The sequence below is a fragment of the Pituophis catenifer genome, unplaced genomic scaffold (assembly GCF_029215685.1).
Source record: "Pituophis catenifer annectens isolate HBS135680 unplaced genomic scaffold, rPitCat1.0.hap2 SCAF_3, whole genome shotgun sequence".
Classification (NCBI taxonomy): Eukaryota; Metazoa; Chordata; class Lepidosauria; order Squamata; family Colubridae; genus Pituophis; species Pituophis catenifer.
The window spans coordinates 167,794,301-167,802,162 of NW_027256883.1; positions in this window are offsets into that span (position 1 = coordinate 167,794,301).

The following is a 7,862-nucleotide window of genomic DNA, read 5'->3' on the forward strand; positions in this document are numbered from 1 at the left end:
AAACAAATATACATGGACCCAGTAAGAAATAAACAATGGCATTTATGTAACTGCTTCTACTTTGTCAAATATGCCCATGTATTATTATTCGCATATTCCAATACTATTCTTCTATTCATCCTATGGAAGAATAGTATTTAAATTTTTGTGTTGGTGGCCTCAAGCTCTTGGGATTTTATTTTCCTCACCTCTAATTCCTGATTGCTGAAGCAACCCGCTGGTGTGAGCCTTGAGGAGCATCCTTTCTTTGGCTACTGCTACCAGTGCCATTTTTCCCAGACTCTTGACTACATTAGGTACATATATTTTTGCACATTTATGTCCACCAAATTATTTCATTCAAAACTGCATATAGTACTTATTTGGGGGAATTTCTTTTTTGTCTTTAAAAAAATATTTTATTTTTTGTTGTTACCTCAAAATGGCTTTTAAAGGGGTAGTATGGGAAAGACCAAACACAATTTTTGGCAGGATAGTATATGTATATATTGATATATATGCTGGTTGAAAACCTACTAAAATTAGATTATTGTCTGTTTAACTATCCTGTGATGAGACTAATGCAGGGAATACTTAGGAAGGTTTTTTTGTTTTCCTTGTTCTGGAATTTAGGAAGCCATTCTTGTATTTCTCTTTGACTTGACTTGGATGCAGTTCCAGTTCCTTATGTTGTTTTTGGCTTGTTTTCTCTCTTAAATTAGTCAGTAGAAATAGTGGGAGGAATAGATGGTTGCTGAAAAGAAACTGGGATAATGATATAACTTCCTTTCCCTCATTGGTTCCTGAAGTTAGAAAAATAGGAACAGAATAAAAAAACATTGTATTAAACCAAAGGTGTGCGTATTTCAGTTTTGTATGTTTACATAATTTTAATAGAGTTATTTTTCAGGGTGAATGACAGAAATCCTACTCTGAAAAACCCCTAGGATTTTGCCCTGTATTATCCATACTCTGAATTCCTGATTGCCCTGATCCACATAAATGTGGAAATACTCCATAATTTGCAGGAGAACGGTTTGTTTGTTTTTCCAGATTTAGATATATTCCAAAGTGCTGAAGGTTTGTCAGTTTGGAGTCCTCTTGTTTTTTTTTTTTTTTTTTAATAACCATGTTGTTCTACTATAGAAGTAAGATTTGAAGACCCATTTCTCTGCCCTTCATTCTGACGGGATGCTCTATGAAACAATGTTTCTCTGGGCCCTCCCAAAGAGTTGAGGCTCTGCTTCACTTGGCGTTCTTGTCTTCCAAATCTCTCAACTGAATCTCAGGTGGCAGGAAAACACCCAAGAACCAATGACTGGTGACTCTCGAATTGTATCAGCGTAAGCAGTTCAGCATGAGCCAGCGGGTCTCTGATCTCACTGAATGAAAATGGGAGGTTAACATGTCTCCTGCAATGATCTGATTTTCTCATTTGTAATATTTTATGTTGGCCCCAAGGGGCTTCTTCTAATTAAATCTTCTCTGTTGCGAATAGGTATCTTCTCTCTCATACTAGTACCCAATGTGTGGTGGGAAGGTGGGGAACACTGACATGTCAGCACTCTGCTGTCATTTCCTTTTCCTGGCACTCAGGAAGATATAAGGAAAGAGGCGAGACATGCAGTGACCTTTAATATTGTGGGTTTTTTCTTCCTCACATTTGTTGGTTTGATGTGATCATCCTTTTAGCAGGTGGCAAGTCAGTGTGAAGTGAAAGATTACTGGGAAGGATGTCTGTAATCCTTTGATCCATCCTCCTCTTACTGCTTCACACTGCCATATTTCCATGCTGTATAAAGGAAATAGCATTGCTGTGTATTTGTATTCTGGACTTCTGTGTGTCTGCTCTGGCAGACGGTAAACCCTTGTACAGTAGATCTAGCTGCATGTAATCTGTATGGACAATGGCATTATAAAATGCAATAAAATTAAATTACCTATGAGGTGGCTGTGACTTCTTAAGAATATAATTCCTCCAGTTTCTCTATACCATTGTTCCTTCTGGATACAGTTCTCATGCTTCTTTCACCTTAGAAAAATGGCTTCACTCAATATTTTAATACTCTGTGTTTATTAGCAGCAGACACATTTTTCCACATACAGTATTTTCATGTTGCTTTGTTCTATAAATTGAGTTCTTATTAACTGCTTTGTGGGAGCAATTTAACTTTGTTTCCCCTTCTCCCTCCTACCCAATATGTAAAAAAAGAGACAAATGATACTGATGATACAGTCATGAAATCACAGATGGAACTATTAAATGACTCATTGCTTTTTAAATGAGTTATATTTTCTGGCAACATCTTGATTCATTTAAGCTAACATTGGTCCAGTTATTAAATTCTTACTCTTCTTATACTCAAATCCTACTCATCAGCAACCCAAAGGAACATCTGTCTCCTGTAAAGAACATCTCCCCCCTTTTTAACATGTCTTAAGACATCCAACACCAGTCTGGTTATCCTTAATGTAATAATATTTTAAAATAATCTCTGAGAACCCATGATCTGTACAGCTCCAGGCATCACTTCCAGGTGCAGAACACTTATACAGTAATGCATTTCTAATAATCGATTATGTTATACACTGACTGCCAGGAATCTACAGGACATCAGAACATCTAGAGCCAGGAATCTGGAGTAGATCAGAACATCTTGGGGTAATTTTTAATTTACTTTGGGTGACATAAACAACTTAAACCGTTCTATCTCTAATTCAAAGAGCTCCATAGAGCCATGGTGCCTTGTGTGGTGGTGATGCAGTGATTAGTATAATTGACCACTGCCAGCAGTTCGATCCTGATCGGCTCAAGGTTGACTCAGCCTTCCATCCTTCCAAGGTCAGTGAAATGAGGACCCAGAATGTTGGGAGCAATATGCCGACTCTATAAACTGCTTAGAGAGGGCTGTAAAGCACTGTGCAGCGGTATATAAGTCTTAAGTGTTATTGCTAGTGCTATATCCTGATTTTTTCAGGAATGTTGTGCTTAGTCTTCTGCAATGCCTTGAGAAGAGGAGAGTGTTAGATTCAGTAATTCACATATGGACCCTCAAATCAGACTGATTGTCATAACATTACCATCTTTTTGTCTATTCCCACCATCTTGAAGACTAGATAGAGAAAAGGTATTGGAGAATAATTTAACTATTTTGTCTCCTGTGTCTGTCTTCCCATCTACAGAAGCAAAACTTTTATAATGGTTAACAACCTGACTGATTTAGATATTATGTTAAGCTTATATTCTCCCTACTTTTAATACTTGACAATCAGTTCACTTCATTCATAAAAGAATACAGTTATTCCTTACCCCTGCCACCTCTTATCATTTGTTTGTATTTTTAACACACACACACACACACACACACACACACACACACACACACACACACACACACATATATATATATATATATATATATATATATATATATATATATATATATATATATACCTTGCATCTTCACTCAATAGAAAAGTATTAGTACTTTATAAAATATAAAATTAGAATTTAAAGGAATACAGTTTGAAAAAGATGCACAGGTTTCTATAAAACTGACATGCTTTATTTATTCATAGAAATCTAACTTTCCTTCATTTTGTTGTGTTCTGGTAAAAAGTCAATTAACAAAATAAATATTCAGCATTTTAGAAACTGATCATAAAGATAATTCCTTTTGTGCTAATATTTATGATGAGCATTAGTGAGCATCCTCTATTTTCAATGCTTTTCCTGCATGCTTCATCCAATTCTGTTTTTTTGGAGGAATGGGAGGGGGTTTGGGGGGGAGCACAAAGTAACAGCTGTTTGGTTTTCTATGCTAGATAATAAAAGATTGGGGATTTTCCTCCCAATTCAGACGAGTTGGACTGTACCTCCCCCCCCCAAGTTTGACATAGTATGGATTGGTTTTACATGGCCAAATACATAACTACACAAATGGAGCATACTGAGACCAAACAGCTATCTTCTGCAGGCAGGAAAACAAGCACTAACTGTTTCAGTTTCTCAAGGCAAAGGCAGTAATTTTTTTTTTCAGATTCCTAGTTATTTAAAGTGCTAAACTCATACTAAAACTCTTATTGATATTCATTTAGTCCAATTTGAAAAAGGTAGCAGTTTCTCTACCCTTTCCACAGGACGAAAAGAGCTGTTTTTGTAAGATCGAGGGGAGTCCCAACTTTTCAAAAAGAACCTATGTTTTTCAGGCAAGATCTTGAGATAGTCTGAAAGAGAAGATTCAAACAAAATGTTATCCTTGCTTGCTTGATGATGCATATCTTTTTGAGCATCTTTGTATATATTGAGGAATCGTGTGTGCATTTTTGAGTGCTTTATTCATTAATGAATACACTCCATGTTGAAAACCATAGCCTCAACCTGTGACTTAGAATCATAATGAGTACCCATCATAAAAGTTAATGGAAAAAATCTTTCCTTAATAGGGTCTTGTTCCCAATAAGTTCTTTCCCAAACAGATAAGTACTTTGAATTTTACAGTCTAGCATATATGAATCTACAGCCTTTCTCCACCACTTCCTCCTTAGTGACCAATTTTGTACCAACAGTCAAATCATATTTTCTCAATGACAGGGAAACCTAGTCTATGCTATCACAGATAACATGGCCAGGTTATTTCTGCATCGCATTAATGCCACATTCCATCTCTTGTATTCCCTTCCAAAATAGTGAGAAGGAACTAATAAGAACACAAAAATACTGTGCAACTGGCAATGTTCACACTGATGTTGCATGCTAAAATCCAGTCTTACCAGCCAGGCACCAGGAGAGCCAATATGTAGCAACACTGACATGCTTCTATAACATTGTGATATTTCTATTCATTTCTTATTAAATTTGAATCCTTCACTTCTACATATGTAAGCATTGAAAGTGTTTTATTCTGCATCATTTAGAATAAAAATGGTTTGAAGAAAGGGCTGGAATAACTGCTTAAACATTATGCAAATGTAGCCTTGTCACACACCTTTCCCAGCTGATGCTCAGACATTGTGTCATGGAGTTCTCAGGTCTGGGAATAAAACAAGTGTGGCATAGATATAAGGGCACTGAAGTGGGGATTATTTGGAGATTCCTACATGCTTGGATTTGCACCCCTGAGTTTTATAAATACATGTAATAAATAATCATGGTTTTGATTAACAGATTCACAGGAAAGGAACAGACAATAACGTGCTAAAATGTTCAGTAAAAGTGCTTCAAAGGAGACTTGCATAACAGTGAAATTGGTTTTGCTTAAGCAAGTCCTGCTTAAGAAGGTTTTGTTGTACAGTTTTCTGTTTTGTTTTGTTTTGTTTTGTTTTGTTTTGTTTTGTTTTGTTTTGTTTTGTTTTGTTTTGTTTTGTTTTGTTTTGTTTTGTTTTGTTTTGTTTTGGAGAGAAAAGTAAGAACCAGAACAAAATAATGATTAGAACTTTGACCAATTTTTTATAGGAATGAATACTAATATACTGTTTAGAATCTTCTCATTTGTCCATTTCAAATATATGCCAAATATATTCAGATATATGCTTTGAACTTCCAGAATATTTAGTAGTGGTAAGCCATACTGCTTACTCCACAGGATAGCTAAAATCTACTCATTTGGAGGTACTCGGGGTGAGGAAGACTGACCTGGAGCACTGGGTAGGAAGCACATGGTATAAAATATAAATTCAAACCAGAGAGTTGAAGAATTGAGGCTAAATCATCTTTTCCCATCCCCAGCTAGCAATATCTATAGTAGAACAGAAGCAGAAGATAGGGAACAGGAAATGGAATGGAGCCCAGGCATTGTCCACTTCATAGCCTAGCTCTTTACATATAGATATATTTTCTTAACTATAACAGCATAAAAGGGACAAAACATGCCATGTGCACACAGGTTTGTAAAGGATGGAGTTTATGACACATGTTGTCATATCCTTCCCTTTGCAGACACTTAAGTTTCTAACCATTTTGCCACATATATAAAAAAGATGCATCATGAGATTTAGATAATTCTCTCATCAACAGTTTCAGTCCCATATACTAAGACTAAACAGAAAAAGAGGTATAAAGAGGACGTGCAGAAACTCTTAGGTTTAACTTTCGGATCTCCTATTGGAAAAGAGTGAGAGCAGTTTACCAACAGCACACCTGAGAAGGTGCCTATCAGTGGGCTTTACCTGTTACACAACTGCATTGCTTTTTCCTTGAGCCCCTACTATTAATCTAAATCCAGGACAGCAAAGCATAACCAGATCTCCTTCTTGTCCATTCATTCACATATGCTTAATTATCTGGGCTACCTAATTATTTCCATTGCAAGGGGCGGGGGGGGGGGGGAGAAATCAAAAGAGTTGGGATGAGGCAGGATTTCTATCAAATGAGAAAAGACTACTCCTCCAGAGGAACTACTTCAGAAACAAAGCAGAAGCTGAGTCAACAGGCTCAGTTTTCAAAGACCTACTGTAGGTAAGATGCATGACTGGGGGTGGGGGGGCAGAGGCAGGTAGCTCTTGTTTATGGAAGGCATATTTTATTTTATTTTCTTGAAGGGTGGACTCATATATACTGTACTGCTGCCTTGATTAATAATGTTCATTTGTTTGCCCCATGCATTTATGAAGATGACATGGCAGTCTCAAATTCTCTTACTGAGGTAGCCCCATGTCATGATATGGGATGCCTTACCATCCTCCCAGTAGGCCTGTCAGAGTAGAATACAAATTGGTTCAGTAAAGGGTCTACTTCAGTGGTGGGTTGCCCCCGGTTCGCACCGGTTCTATAGAACCGGTAGTAAAACCAGCAGGATGCACCGCCCATTGACCCTGACGTCATCAAAATGCGCTTGCGCAGAAGAGCGCATGCTTGTGCGAGCGAAGTGGCCCCATTGCGAACCAGTAGTAAAGGTAAATAGAACCCACCCCTGGTCTGCTTGCCTTGATTCCATTACTATCTGACATCTACTTCTGTTTATGCTGCTTGGGCTTATGCAGAGATCTCTTCCATTGGACCAGGCCAGCAATCATGAATTTCTTCTTTCTGTCCATCACTCCACATCACTCATAAGGAGTGGTGCTGGAATTCCTACCCTGAAGTATACTAGTTCGTTTTTATTTAATTCATGGGCTTTTGATTACTTTCACAGTGGGGTAATTTACAAGGAGTAACAATAAAGTGTTTAATTCTACTCCTTTAAGGCCATCCTAAGGAAAAAGAAAAAAGAAAAAGAAAGGAGTCCCTGCAGATTTTACTCTGCTAGTCATTTTGGATTATAGGGGGCAGCGCTCATCTCCGTTTCAAGGCTGTTGAGCCAGCACTGTCCAAAGATATTTCCACCATCATGTGGCCAGGATGATGTCATGGAGTGATGTTTCCTCTCTACTAAAGTGGTATCTATTTATCTATTCTCATTTGCGTGTTTTCAAACTACTAAGTGGCAGGAGCTAGGTAAAAAATACCATTGCTCACCCCATTTTGCGATGCTTGGGTCTTGAACCTGGGCTGTCAGCTTTCCAGCCAAAAAGCCCAGCATCTTAACCACCGAGCTATCATGCCATAGGGGGACATGGGATAATACACTCCAAGAATTTCTTTTTTCCTCCTCTGTCCAGAACTACAATTTTTCTTCTTCCAAGCCACTATTTCATAGTAGCATCAATGACTGATCAACTAAAGTTCCTAACTTGTTTATAATGGTTAATTCCTGAACAGATTTATTTATTTTTTTTAATTTGATTTATATGCCACCCTTCTCCGGAGACTCAGGGCGGCTTACAATGTGCTCAGCAATAGCCTTCATCCTTTTGTATATTTATACAAAGTCAGCTTATTGCCCCCACAATCTGGGTCCTCAATTTACCTACCTTAGAAAGGATGGAAGGCTGAATCAACCTTG